The following is a 16,164-nucleotide window of genomic DNA, read 5'->3' on the forward strand; positions in this document are numbered from 1 at the left end:
CCTTTCCAGTGCTCTCCTCTCTGTAAGCTGCTTTACTCGTGGAACGTTCGTGTTTTTCGATTTTCGCGGGAGTATTTTGTCCCGCGATTAGTTAGCGGCAGCGGAAGTCTGTGCATTTCCCCACTTTTTGTGGGAGGTATCCCCCTCTACGTACGTGAGGGAGTGCTACGTCCTCCTTTTCGATTGGGAAGGAGGGAGGAAGTTGGTGGGCACCATTCACTCCTCTTGGTGAGGAGGGCCTGTCATTATTTTCTCCTTACTTAATAGGAGGATTGGATTGCATTTCTCCTTTTGCTGTGAGGAATTGCAACCGTTTATACAATAATTTTTAATTGTTTGTGTGACTGTCCTTTGCCTGACTGGTGCTACAACTTGGCTCATTCATTCTGCATCATTTTGCGGTGCTGAAGGACACCATTATTCCGGTGAGTACACTGTATCTGATACATTACTTCGTTAACTTTTGATTTGTTTATCCGGATAACTATTTGTTTTTAATATCGGTAGTGTATAAACCTTCATGCTTTTACTGTCATTTTGGATTGTTTTGCAGATACAAAAATAGTTCTGTATCCGTAACCACATTTGACTTGGGCCTAGTTTCTACTGCTTATGATGTGTGCTGTATTGCTGCTGTGCGTTGGGTGTGTCCCATGATACATTTATTGCGTGTTGTCCTTTCCACTTGTGCTGGTGGTAAAGTTAATTGGGACTGATTGTTTTGCTTCTGCCTTTGTGTTTGTACGGTAACTTTTAGCGTAAAGAGATTGTGTTTTCATAAATATCTGTTTTTCTGCAAGCACATATTTATTTCTCTAGCATTGCCATATTCTATTTTGGTTTTATATTTGTAGGTCCTAGACTCCTGACTCTTACCCAAGTTGAGTTGTTACTGTGACCTCCCTATTTTTGTGATAAGGGAGGAGTGAGATCGGAACAGCTGTGATTATTTTTCAAGTGACATCAGGCAATAGAAACGAATTGTAATTTCCCATTTTAGGTTCGTAATTAGTAGCCATATATGTTTATAATTGTATCTGGTGTTTGTTTTGAATAGTATTTTGTGAGTGTTTGAGTAGTAAAAACTAAAGTGAGTAATAGTTTGTGTGTCAAATGATGTGTTGCTGATTATGATAATTACAGATTGGGGTAATTGGCATATCATTGGTCAGTATTAGTGAGTATATGTTTAAGATCCTTTCTTCATTAGTACATGTTGATTTAGTTTAGTTATTGGTACCTGTTTTAAACATATTCGCTGAGTGAATAGGTTGTTTGCATGGGTGCTAGTCATGGCGATGCCCATTAATTATTTATCCCGTAGTGAGTTTGTACGTCTTGGATTGTCGTTAATCCAAGTCAATGACATTTTGAAGCTCCGGAGTGAGCATGGGAATGTCACTCAGGACGTGTTGGAGTCCTCTGACATTCCAGGGATCGAGGATCTCATCCCGAAATTTGTGTTCTGTCCGCAGTTAGAGCCTGAAGAGTCTTTACCTTCAGACACTGCGACTGCTGATCCCATTGAGACATCAAGGGGAGGAGTCCAATCTCGGGGGACTTCCCCGTACCCCCATGATGCATATCCTCCCCCCAGGGAGGATCAAACAGGGAAGACCCCATCTTCCCATGCAGGGCAGTTGCGTCACTGCTCAGTGCAGCAAGATAGATCCCGACAAGACACCCTATGTGGGAAGTCATATGGAGGTGCTTTCGATCATGACACCTCTGCCTCCGACTCCCAAGAATTTGAGGGTGTAGCAATCGGACAGAAAAGGTTTCAGCGACGTGGAGCTCCCAGAGGGAGGAGTTGGAATGATAGGGAGTACTCCCGAGATAGGGAGAATATTCACTCCCTACCCAAAGAGCATTCATACACACGTATGGGTGGCAGGGCATCGCAATGGGATTACAATGAAACCCAGTGGGGTAGGCAGGAGGGGTACCCTCCTAGCTCTGCCAGGAGAAGTGATTCCCATGACTTCTCCAATGATAGGCCTGGGATGGACCCACCACACCACTGGGGTTACGAATACCTCCCAAAGACTGTTACCTTCGATGGAACAGGTAATTGGAGGGCGTTTTGCCGCAAATTTGAGGCTTTCGCAAATGCGAGAAACTGGAGCCCGGCCCAGCGTTTGGATCAATTATGCTGGTGCCTATTGGGCAAGGCTAGCAATTTCTTTGAGCTCCTGATTAGTCGCGAGCCGGAGCTCAAATATTGCGAAGTCGTCTATCGCTTTGCAAAACGGTTCGATCGTCAGGAGCCAGTGGAGGCCGCGCAATTAGAGTTCAGCACTGCCAGGCAAAGCGCGGAGGAATCTCTGTGCGAATGGGCAGATCGTTTGAACGAACTTGCTAGCCGCGCATTTCCAGAAGTCCCAGAGAGAGCGGTGCAGCAACAGCTAGTACTCCGTCTATGCCAGGGGTGTACTGACAAGGAGGCAGGGTGGTATGCCCTTGACCGACACCCCCTGAATGTAGACGACGCAGTGGAAGCCTTACGGTGGTATCAACACTCCCGTATAGCAGTGTATGGCAGGCCACGCCAAGTCAAGACCATGGCCCTCAACCCAGAAGATGAGGGAGAAGCCCAGGACTGTAGGGTGGAAAATGCCCCCTTCCATTTAGGTCAAGGAGGTACACGAAATGGCCAACCTTTGCCCACAATGGAGCGCCGATTATCAAATTTAGAAGGCTCTGTTGAGCGACTGAGTAAGAAGTTGGATCGCCTAGCATCCATGGAAAACGTATTGGGATCCATGGGAAGGAAGCTAGACAACTTGTCCTCCTTAGGAAAACAGTTGAATCAACAGCAGGAGAGGCAGAACCCCCGTAATTTTGGGGGAACTCAGGAAAGCTGAGGAGTCAAACTCCTCGGGGTCGGAGGATTAGGCCCTGCTCCGACCTGCACAACTGAGGGCCAACCTTCCACTGATATCCAGTACAGTGCTGGAGATGAGGATGGCAGTAGCCAGCCTGAATTTATCCCAGTATTTCCTATATTGTCACCAGACAAAGAGGGAGTAAACCAAGTAGGCGATGCACCCTCTAGTCAGAAAGGAAATACAGGTCAGTCAAGAGATGGAGATAAATCCTGTGGGGTGAGTCCCTTGAGGGACTTGGACCCTCAAACACCCCTAGATGAGGTGGCTGTATGCAAGGTGAGATCAACTCCCTTGTCTGCAGTAACTATAAAGGTAGGTAACCATTCTTTAAAGGCAGTGGTGGACACTGCGGCGGAAATATCAATCATATCCCACAAGGTGTATGAAAAGTTACAACCTTGCCCACAAAAGATCAGGGATGTGTTTATTTCCGCAGATGGCCGTGATTTGAGGATGCCAGGTATGATTGTAGACCTCATTTGGATTAAGTTAGGGGGTTGTCAGTTCTTGACGGAGGTTTATGTGGCCCCTATCGAAGGTGAAATGCTGTTGGGGTTAGATCTCCTCCGTAAGTATAGAATTATACTGCACCTACAACATTCACGGCTAGAAATTGGGAATGTTCGCATCCCAATGATGCATGGTGAACAGTCACCATATGGACGAGCTTCTTGCGTGTGCTTGTTGAAACGCGCAATCATCCCTCCAAACACCTTGAAGAGGATTACTGGTGTGATACACCAGCCAGAGAAAGATCTTGGGATTAAGTTTACCCAGGATATGCTTGGCGGTATCCCACGCTACTTATGCAGTAAGGTGAAAGGGATGGGATAGGCATAGATATCAGGGCCACCCCCTGTAAGGTGTTAACAGAGGTGTAACAAACCACCTCTATGCTTTCTCCTGTGATTGTGGAAGGTGGATTTATCACACCTTCCAGGTAGGGGTTTACCCTGCATAACTCCCCAGTATGCTGGGCGAGTAGCTTCCCTGGCGTTTAGGACACTAGGGAGGAGTATGTTTAAAAGGCGATGAGGAAGATCCCATCACCTTTCTTGGGTGTAAGAAGTACACCCATGCCTGTTTGGAGCTGATACAGCCCAATACCTGTAAAGAGAATGGTGGCTGCCACCACTAGATATTAGTCCTACAACCTAATGGGAGGATCAGACCCCCACGCAAGTATAAAGTATAGTTTGTATAGTATTTTGTAGGATAAAAAAGATTTGGTTAGGTGTCTGTTTGAAAACAAAATTAAAGGTATTTTTGGTTTTGGTGGCCAAAACAACATATTTGTTATGGTTCGCCAACTAAGTTTCTGTTGCATTCTATGCACGTATTTGTTTTAAGAATGTTTTCTTTGGCGGTTTTTATTTGTATATTGGTGTTCCTTGTAATAGGAACAGTCTTATATTTTGGGACTCGGGTCATCCCATGAGAGGGGTGTTTCCCTTATTTTAAGGTGTTGTTTTTAATGCTAGTTGGGGCTATAGGGTCTTTACTCCCTCCCAACATCAACGGTCCCTTGCACCTCCACTCAGTACATGAGTGACCTAGGCGGTGGCCCGCTGAACTGCCCTCGGCAGACCCCCGAGGGCTGGTCAGATTGTGCATTCCCATGGGTGGGGCTCTGCTAGAACCCCGGTTGTGCGGGATTTGGGGGTTATAGTTGGGTCTTTGTTTTGGCCGGGGTTGATTTTTTTTTCTTATTATGCCCCTTGTTTTATAAAACGGGGGGGAATGTAGTAGTAGCGCCCCCTAGCGGTTTCACCCTAACCCCCCTGTCTACAGGGGAGGTATAAAAGGGATTGCCTGTACGCGCATCCCTCAGTTGTGACCTGGAACCTGATTGAAAGACATACTGACTGAGCTACAAGACAAGTTACAGTTGCAACTCACCAGTAGTGCCGGTAAGTACTACCGTTACTACAACAGTATTTAAAAAAAATCCAGATTGTAGTATATCTATGTGTATTCAACATTACACATCAAAATTGAATACAACTGTACAGTCTAACGTTAGGGCCTAGCTCCTAAGTGGGATCTACATGAACTAACGTTAATGTTAGACTCGAGCCTATAAAAGTCAACTTGACCAAACTCTGGTCTAGATCTCTCTTCATCTAGACTCAGTGTCTATCAAGACTAGGCCCTACTGGCGCTGCAAAAGGAGGTGCTTCAAATTAAAGTTTAATCTCATTCGTTTTTGTTAGAACCTTATCTGGATTCGGCCTAGCCCTTGGCCTAGATCGATTATGCCTAACATAGATATATATTAATCTGCTTCTGTTTCTGTTTCCCCGTACTCGTAGGACGACTGGACTGCTCCAGACAACGTCACTTAACCGAGTTAGACATAGAAGTTGGAACTCGAGTCTAACACTAACAGTTACTGCTGATATAATGATTCTAGAATAGACCCTATCTAGGCATAGTGTCAAACGTCAGAGTCTATTGAATTATCTGACTGATGTCTAACAAGGCTTTGTTATGTAGCTCTACCTCTACTAGATCTCTATCACTACTCTGGCAGATCATATGTACAACTAGATAGATGGGTCTATTTTCTACTTAAAAATTAAATGGGGTTTTCTGCAAAATAGAGTTAAAATGTTATCCCATGGTACTGTAAAACCTGAAGTAGCATGTAGATGGTTTAATCGTATTGGGGGTTATCAGTGCGAAAATCCGATCTTTTTTCTTTTCTTTTTTTTTTGGAGGGGGGGGGGATACTGTATAATGCACCGTATATATGGTATTTTCAAGTTCAGCAAAATGAAATGAGTAATTTGCATGAATCAGCCTCTACTATGTAAAACAAAATCGCGGTAATTATAGTAAGATGAATAATAATTGTGGTAAGTGGAATATTAAGGAATCTATTAATAGCAATGCTTGCAAAATTTGGCATGTACCTTTCCTTCAATTTTTTCACGTTCCTTTATTTCTGATTTTCTTGTCTTTTGTGTACGTGTTTGGTGGATTGGCATTCAATACACACATAGAAGTCGAATAACCGCTGGTGAAACGTCGGCTTTAATACAGAATCTGCGAACTTTTATTTCTTGAGAATTTATCCCTTAGGATTTGCTTATATACATGACGAAATTATAAAATTAAAAATGCAAGTATTTGAGTTGATATGAATTTTCAATCATATGAATATAAGTATTAGAAAAAAATGAATTGAAGGACAGATCATTGAATGAATGGGTCAATGATGTTGATGTTCAAAATCGTCACAATGTGAGTATTGGCATTAACCTTGAAAAGCTGTTTGTTTTCAGATGAAGACCAAAAATCAAGTTCACCACTGGAGATGGCAGAAATGTTGGACCCGGAGGATGACATCCCTTTAGCTGCACTTCAAAGAATTACGAAATCGGGGGCAGATGACAAAAAAAGCAGGTATTTTGTATTTCCACCTATTTATAACTTGACACAACACAATTTACACGCTGTGTTTAAAGTAGAGAATAAATAACGCGTATGAGAAAACTATGTAAGGGAAACAAGAGAAAAAAGAAATTAGGAGAAATAGGGGCAGTATAGATAATGGACTTACTTGAATAATGTAAATTCAATTATAACAGAGAGTTAGGTTGAAGGAAATAACATTTTATGAATGTTTCAATGGAGGTGATGTTCAAAATCTGTCACTACATTAATTGTGAGTATTGATATTGACTCTGGAAGGTTCTTCATTTTCAGATAAAGAGCAACAAATCAAGTTCATTGAGTATGAGAAAAAAAATTGAATTGAAGGACAGATCATTGAATGAATGGGTCAATGCTGTTGATGTTCAAAATCGTCACAATGTGAGTATTGGCATTAACCTTGAAAAACTGCTGTTCGTTTTCAGATGAAGACCAAAAATCAAGTTCACCACTGGAGATGGCAGAAATGTTAGCTGCACTTCAAAGAACTACGGAATCGGGGCAGAGAACAAAAAACAGCAGGTATTTCATATTTTTCACCTATGTATAACTTGACACAACACAATTGTACATTTTATTTCTTTTTAAAGTAGAGAATAAATAACGTGTACGTGTATAAGAAAACTATAGTTGTGGAACAAGAGAAAGGAAAAAGTAGGAGAAATAGGGGCACTATAGAAAATGGCTGACATGAATAAAGTAAATTCCCCTTTATGACAAAGAGTTAGGTTGAAGGAAAGAACCTGAAATGAATGGATCAATGATGATGATGTTAAAAATCTGTTGATGCATTGATTTGGAGTATTCATATTAGCACTGGGATCGTTCTTCGTTTTCAAATACAGATCAAAAATCAAGTTCAACAAACAACAATGGAGATGGCAGAAATGTTGGATCTAGAGGATGACATCACTTTAGCTGCACTTCAAAGAACTACGGAATTGGGGCGGAGGCGACACAGTGACACTCTCGACGACTAGCTAGTCTAGCCACGGACTGCAGGGTGCTGGAGTGGGGACTGGAAAGGAGGGCCGAAACAGGAGGGGGAGACGAATTCATGGATTTTCTTTCCAAATATTTGAAGATTATTGTCCTCAGACCTAGTCTAGTCTTATTATAAACTGAAAACCACCTGCATTCCTTGGAATTGATCTGCGGTGAAGTGTAAAGCCGTCCATGACTGATCTTTGATAACAGTAGGAGCAGCTACGTAGCGTAGACCGTAGGCCTACCAGATTTCTGCACGTAGTTCGATTCATCCCGAAGATTTTGATGTAGAAGGTATCCAGAGGATGGAAGGGGTAGCCGCTTGTATGTAAAGAGAATACGCCCAGGAACTCGATATAAAGTTGTCAAGAGAAAAGAAATGTTGCACCACATTGAAAAGACAAACAGGCTAATCCATACGAGAACGTTCATTCCGATAAATCTGTTTATCCACCTCATGTCGACGTGTCAATCATGGCTGTCATAAATTCAGCACAGCAAACTGAAGAAATCCGGAAGACGTACCTCAACCTCGAGGACTTGGGAAGGTAAGGCAATGGATCGCTAATCACACGGAAACAAAAGTAAATGACATGGCGCTAAGGAAGAAACGCGCTATTCATTATCTTCTACCTCTAGCGGGCAGTAAGCTAAAAGCGTGCAAAAGCTTATTCCTCAATACCTTAGGAAAAGCAACGTATTTGCGACATGAAGAATTTAGGAGCTTGATATTGTTCAGCAATTTTGTAGCTACTGTGTAAACCATATGCTTCAGGTTGATACATGAATTTTTAAGGCCAATGGTAATATGGCCTTGTTTATCATGCATTCACACTTAGAGTAAACCATGCAATATCGTTTTCATTTCTGAGAAAAATAAAGCTTTGCACATTAGTGATTTCTAACGATGCTTCAGTAAGTGCAGTTGCAAAGTGATTTTCATACATGTATGTTTGATAGCCTAAATATTACAGCCAAGGAGATCAACATGTCTGACTTGTACACCATTATTGACTGCTGAATTATGATCCCTTCGGTGAGGATTTGTAGTTTTTTACATCTTAAGCTGGAAATGTAAATGTGTTATCACCAGAACATGCACTGCATGCAGTTATTTCATTTCATTGCATTGCAGGACTTCATGGTTTCAATGTTTTGCTGACAGCGTAACCGCAACTTCTGTTCACTAATGTTTAACTAGTATTTCAATGGGATCACATTAAAAGGGGGAAATTGAATATACTGTCGAATTTCGATAATGATAAACCTGTTTCTTGATAAAAAAATAATGACAGCCTTGCAGTGCAACAATTTCATAATATCCTCTTTTGCCAATGCTTTTACACTAACTGTTCATGCCATGTTATGTGATTCTCTACGACAATGCAACTTAAACAGGAATCGAAATATTGTTGTTTTAAAGAACATGCAGTTCGTTAGATATGAATTCTGTTGTAAAAGTTTCCCATTTCATAATCTGCAATTATTTTCTCATTTCACGTTTATTGCATGGTAATTATTTTGTTTGATGACGTTATTGACTAATTACAATAAAATGTTGTGTGAGTCAGTAAACAAATAAAAAAAAGTTGTACTTCAAGTTATGTGTCATTCTCTGTCTCTCTGTACATCTCTCTATGCAAGATTAAAGATGTTTGTATGCGTATTGTGGTTAGGGGGGATCTTTCTTTCCCATTTAATATTTTTCGTCGTGCACTTTATGCACTTTGTGCGTTGTGTATGTATGTGCGTTGGTTGTATGCATGTTGTTTGCTATCTAGATGTTATTGTGTATGTGTGTTTATTTTTGTTTGTGTGTGTATGTATATATATATATATATATATACATAATATATATATATATACATAATATATATATATATACATAATATATATATATATATATATACATAATATATATATATATATATATATACATAATATATATATATATATATATATATATATGTGTGTGTGTGTGTGTGTGTGTGAGTAAGCGTGTGAGCGGTGTGTGTGTGTATGTGTGAAATTAAGTGTGTGTGCGGTTGTGCCCGCATGTGTGTTTATTTATGATTATCCAAGTTTTTGGTTAAGGGTTGTTATATTTCTGAAGGTTGGTATTCAGTGAAATTTATTACAGAAAATGCTACAAGCATTGCTTAGTTGACTACTACTCGATAAGGACATTATTATAAAATATGTTTGAAAGGACAAGTTGAGAAGCCTCCCACCCCTTCCTTCAAGATTCCTTTAATACGGTGAAAGAAACAATCAGCATGAACAGTGTAGTTAACGTAGATGAAAAATCATTGCTAACTACGAATTTTCCCTCCAATAGAGGCCTATCACAAACCGTGAGAACCTAATTGGTATATTGGCCTATTTGATTATACAAGTGTATTTGTATTTAAAAAGTGCGAGTCCATATCCTAAGTTATAATGGTCAAGTGGGGCATCAAGATTACAAATAAAAAAATGCATCTCTGGTTCCGCCCCATGCATATTATACGGTCCGTGAACATGGGACAGTTCGTGGTAAAGCATCGACACTCGATTCTCCGGTGATTTCGACATAGGTCACATCGTGGTAAAGTTCGAAGACTCGCCACTGCAGTGCGCGCAAGATAGGACAGATCGTGCAAAGAATCTTCGCATAAATAAGGCTCAATACTGCTTTTCTATGAAACCGTAAACTAATATGTAAGTTTACAAGTTTCTTGCTAGAAACTTTGTCGGCACTGTGACATGTTCTTTGGCACAAACTATCCCTAGGTACTCTTCTCTCTTATGGCCTGCGTTTTATAGATAAGCAATAAGCCATTTCTGGAAAAGTAAGGCATAAAGAGAGATCCAATGTTTAGAAGCGATTTTCTCAAAACGTCATTATTTGAGATAGGACAGTTCGTGGTAAACCCGTCGATGTGCATGTGGAACTTCCTACCACCATCCATCACCTTCTTGGATATCTTCAAGAAGAAGGTGCACTTACAAAGCTCCGATGAGCGCCTGCCTGATTTTCTTAGCTGCAAATAGAAAATTGTAGAGGATTTTTACCTGCACACTTACTGTACACCCAGCACTTGACAAGCATGAGGATAGGCCTACGATAATTGCCCAAAGGCGGACTATACTAGACACGAAGAAGAAGAAGAAGAAGAAGAAGAAGAGAAGTGAGCCTGATACACACCAACAGAGTAAACAGGCCTGTTCAAAGCAGAGCAATCGTTTGCATTCTTAATTTGATCTCACCCAATAGTATTCATGTACTTCTTCTTCAAGATGAGTACACGCCACCATCGACATTATTATCGGGTACCTATGCTTGTCAAGTGCTTATAGGCTAAATAAATCTAGTGCACCTGAAGATCTCACAACAAGTTTTACAATTCTTTCCCGGTCAGGGAGATGAGACGAAACCTCGTTGGTACGGCGTACTACACGAGGGTGCACAAGTAACAGTACACGGAGTATTTAGTATTATCGTCAGAGCAGCGGCCCGGAGTCCATAAAACCAGTTCACCTCCCTGATAAAACCTAGACCGGCAGGCGGTAGATCTGCCTCTTGTACGGTCGGTAGGCCTAATAATGGTCGGCCCCTCACCTACAACAGGGGCTGACCGTATTACCGACCGTACAGTTAACAAGAGGCCACCGAACAAGAGGCAGATTTATCAGTCTACATCATCAAGCAAACCGTACAAACCATACCGTACTTTGTAGCTTACCACGATCGGCGACGCGAATACAATCAGGGCATTTTCATTTCCAAAGCACAAAATATGGTCTATGATGCTTACCCCACATGACTTGGCGATGTCTGGAGAACTGCACCACACGGACGGAGGGAACTTACAGGCATTTATCACCGCCGTAGTGGCAAGGATTATCGCCAGAGTGTACAAACCCGTTCTCATCTTGCCTGAAATTCTGGTAACAGCTCACAGAGTCACGCAGGATCAAATAGCTCTACTGTTTCACAGTTGGAACACCTTGCTTATAAGTTCTGCCGCCGGACTGCCGGTTACAGGTGCGTTTGTATTGTGTGTACGGAGCATAAAGTCACATGACATAACACAGGCAATCTGTGATAGTCGCTCGACAGTCCATTGCACAATCGCGTGCTGAAACCTGTGTCAATTGATTCTCATGCAATAGATTCTCTAATTGGAAAAATCAATGATATGTTTGTAACATCTGCCAAACTGACAGGTTGTATTAAAAATAGTAAACATAAAATTAGTATATGTAATAAAAGTAAAAATGGTAGCTCCAGTTATCAATATAATAAGTGGTTTAATTATAATTGCCAAGAAGCTAGAAAAAGGTTAAATCGAGCTAAAGTCAGATACAGAAATAATAAATCACAGACAAATTATGTGAAGATGAATGACATGGGTAAGCTATATAAACAAGTACTTAGAAAAGCTAAATGTAGCTATGAAAAGAAATTTGTGAAGAAAATAAAGACACTGAAATCTAAGAATCCTAGGGAGTTTTGGAAACTTCTGAAAGACCCAACCTCTAAGCAAGTTAACCAGGCTAATTTTGATTTGCTTGTTAAGCATTTTGTGGAACTGAATAACCCTCTTTGTGTAAATGATGTTTGTAATGACCACATACCTCAGGTCAGTTTAGATTCAATTAATACAATTATTGATAAGGACTTTACTGAATTAGAAGTAAGTAATGGTATTTGTCAACTAAAACATAATAAAGCTGCTGGTATAGACAATATTCTTAATGAATTTATTATATACTCCAAAGAAAAGATGTTAAGCATGTTGACAAAAATGTTTAATGCTATCTTATTATCTGGTTGTACTCCTGATGAATGGTCAATAGGTATTATTTGTCCAATACTCAAAAAGGGCTCACCCCTGAATCCTGATAATTACCGAGGCATTTCTGTTCTCAGTTGTGTCGGTAAACTGTTTACTTTGTTACTTAATAATAGAATTTCCCAGTTTCTGGAAGCGTCTGGCTCACTTGGAAGTGAACAAGCTGGTTTTCGTCATAATTATTCCACATTGGATCACATATTCAGCCTCAAATCAATTATTGACCTTAACCTCAATAAAAAGAAGAGGTTGTATTGCACTTTTATTGATTATCGGAAGGCCTTCGACTCTATAAATAGGGTCAAACTGTGGAATCGACTTATCGTTTATGGCATAAATGGTAATTTAAGGTCCTAAATGTTATTATTAATTTATACAAGAAAGCCAGATCATGTGTTAAGTCCAACTCTGGCCAGCTATCACAACTTTTTTCATCACTAGTTGGAGTAAGACAGGGTGACAACTTGTCACCCCTCCTTTTTGCAATCTATTTGAATGATCTTGAAAGGTGCCTCTTGAATTCTTGCAAGGGACTTTCCCTTATTTCAAACCTCACATATGACATACTTCAGACCGATGATACAGTTGTTTACCTAAATTTAATTACACTTTTGTATGCTGATGATACCATAATTTTAGCAGAGTCAAAAGAAGATATGCAAAAATCATTAGATATCAGCACTCTTTATTCTTATTGTAATGAAAAAGACCTGAATATAAATGTATCCAAAACTAAAGTTGTTATATTTTCAAAACGCAAGGTGAGAAACATCCCCTCATTTCACATAGGAAACTCATGCATAGATGTTGTAGATGAGTATGTTTATCTAGGTATTACTTTCAATTATAATGGGAGCTTTGCTAAAGCCCAGAAAAAACTGTATGATCAAGCCAGCAAAGCTATGTACTCTTTGATAGCTAGATGTAGGAGACTTGCTCTCCCTATTGATATCCAACTTGACTTATTTGATAGTCTAGTACTACCAATTCTTACCTATGGTTGTGAGATTTGGGGCTACTCTCATTGTCACCTCGCCGAAAAGCTCCACCTGAAATTCTGTAAAATAGTTCTTAGCTGTAAATTGTCAACTCCTACCTGCATGGTGTCAGGTGAACTTGGACGCTATCCAATAGCAAACCACATAAGGTACAGAATGGTTAATTTCTGGGCAAAACTCATACACAAAAGCGAGAGTAATATTGCTTTTACCATCTATAGTCTTATTTTTCAGATGCATAACACCCAAGGTTATCAGTCAGAATGGTTAGAATGTGTTAGAAGAACTCTTTCAGATTGTGGTTTTAGTGGGGTTTGGTCATCACAAACATGTAACCTTTCATGGTTGAAAGCCAACATTAAACGAAGATTGGATGACCAATACACCCAAAGTTGGTATTCTTCTATTGAATCATCAAGTGCCTGTATAAACTATAGAATTTTTAAGAAAAAATTTGACCTTGAGAAATACTTATTGATACTCCCACGAAAATATGCCATTAACTTGACTAAATTCAGATTGGGTTTTACCCATCTCCCCGTAGTACTAGGAAGATTTGGAGATATTAGTTATGATGAAAGGCACTGTACTCTATGTAAAAGTGAAAAGATTGGTGATGAATTTCATGTCCTTTTTGAATGCAGTTCATTAGAAAATACCAGGTCAGAATTATTACCAAGTTATTATTATACTAAGCCAAATACATATAAAATGGAAAAGCTGTTTAATGTTGCAGATAGAAAGATTTTGATCATACTTGCCAAGTTTGCCCATGCTATTATGGTGGAATTCAGGTCCTCTAAGCCACCATTTTAGCTCCCCCCACCCCCATCTCTCCCCTTCCCCTCCCCGTAGAATACATTTCCCCCCTCCTAATTCCATGACTCTTAATATTACTGTTCTACTTAGAAACTATAATGTCTTATGCACCATTACTATTTATCCGGTTCCGACTTGAAGGGATGGTTCAATAGTGGAACATAATCGAAGCTTTCAACTGCTTTAAAAAACCCTTTGTTATTGTAAACTACGATTAAAATGTAACTTTGTTATTTTAGAACCTATTTATTTAATACAAAGTATCAAATATTGATAATCGTCTTTGTTTGATATCATAAATCATTTTTTTTAAGTTTAGACCTCCCTTTACCCCACTGCTGAACCTTCCCTTTAAGTAACTACATAGTAATTAATTTTGCTTATACTGCCAAGAAAGCATTGATTCACAGATTGAGTGACGGCTGACAACTGTATATATACATGTATATATTTTGTACACTATTTGTAAATATGTTCTATATCATTATAGTATGATACTATGTTTACATTGCATGTTATGTACGTTTAAGCCTTTATATGCCCCCACGGGGCAAAAAGGTGTTATTTTCAATAAAGTTCAAAGTTCAAAGTTCAAAGTTCAAAGTGAATGTAGCCTCAATCCAAGGCCGTATTACTCTACGCTGATGTCACGATATTCGCAAGCATGCCAAGCCAAAACCTATCTAGTGGATACGAACTCGGTCTTAAAGTGTAACTCGATGCCTAGGCTTCTAAAAATGTGTCTCGCGTAGAACCTCGCTTGTGGCTTTGGATACGTTTACGGGCCAGTTCTTTCTGTCGTCTGCTCACTCACCACTCACTTTTATATTTGCCTTGGTTTTAAAATAGAACGAGTAGCATTCTGCATGCTTAAATTTAAAATTGCCATGAATGAATATCATTATTTTCTTCCCTAAACTCTTGTCATTATGTATGAAGTGTGCTTATGTTTTAAGAGTCATTATAAAAAAGAGGTGAATGACAGATGGGGAGATGAGGGAGTAAATGGCACTGAAATGGGGATGGAATGACAGGTAAATGTTTAAAACATCACAACTCCATCATACTGGAAACCTTCATTTAAGAAGTGAAAATTGTCATCTTTTCATAATTTGGTTTTGTAACTAATAATATGTATACCTTTATGTATGTGAGTGTTAGTGTATTGTTGATGCGTGATGTGCGAGTGTCTTGCATATGACTTAAAGCAGCAATATGATACTAGTACTTGTACAAACCTCTACAATAGTTTTTGATATACCAAATTTTCCTTCTCGCAGTGAGTTGTAAAATGTTTCTACTTTTAATAATCACAATAGGCATGATCATTTCTGCATGCAAGATATTTTATGGGGTGCATGTTTTCGAGAACAATCATGCACAATAAACCACACATTACATGGAGCTGACATAATACCTATCACCTTCAATAATTATACACGTCACGAACGCGAAGCTGCAGATGCTTTCAGGGTCCTATGTGAGTAATATATTCTTTTCATTTCATTTATTGCTGTTTCTGTATTAGACAATTAATCAAATCACTTTCGAAAACGTACTTATTGAATCATCATCAATTATGGCTAACTTTGCACATAAAAGATAAAGAAATCATCATAAAAGTCAAGAAAGCAGAGATAAAAGGAAAAGTGGAAGCAAGAGGAATGAAATTTGCATTTCTTGATAAAATTGTGAAGTTCATCATACAAGCAGTTGAAACCTCATCGATCAGGAAAAAAAAAATGATAAAATAAAAATCATGAGATCACTTTCCTACGTTGCATCAATGGCCACCATGTAGGATTTCAAAGTGAAAACCATAGAGGACCTTTCTCATCTTGAGATGTAAAACAACCAGGAATGTGTTATAGGCAAAAATTGTAAAAATTAAAGCCCATAAGGGGGTTATTGATTACATACACACCAGCAAAACCGTTACAGTGTTTATGTAACAATATATTAGATGTTGAATTACTGTGGGGATGCTACCTGCCTTGTAAAGTAAAAATTTCAGAGATTTTTCAACAAGATGTTACAAAATATGAACATTACGCCTCCTCCTCCCACCCCCTCTCCTTCGGCATCCCCTCATCCACCATATCAAAATAAAAAAATACATTCATATATTCACTTTCTAATACATAAAACTATCGCATTGCATCAGCTCTGTTACTTATATGGTTCTGAAGAAGATTT

This window comes from Diadema antillarum, unplaced genomic scaffold (genome assembly GCF_040938485.1).
Source record: "Diadema antillarum isolate AM-2024a unplaced genomic scaffold, OU_Dant_1.0 seq00000581_RagTag, whole genome shotgun sequence".
NCBI classification, from domain to species: domain Eukaryota; kingdom Metazoa; phylum Echinodermata; class Echinoidea; order Diadematoida; family Diadematidae; genus Diadema; species Diadema antillarum.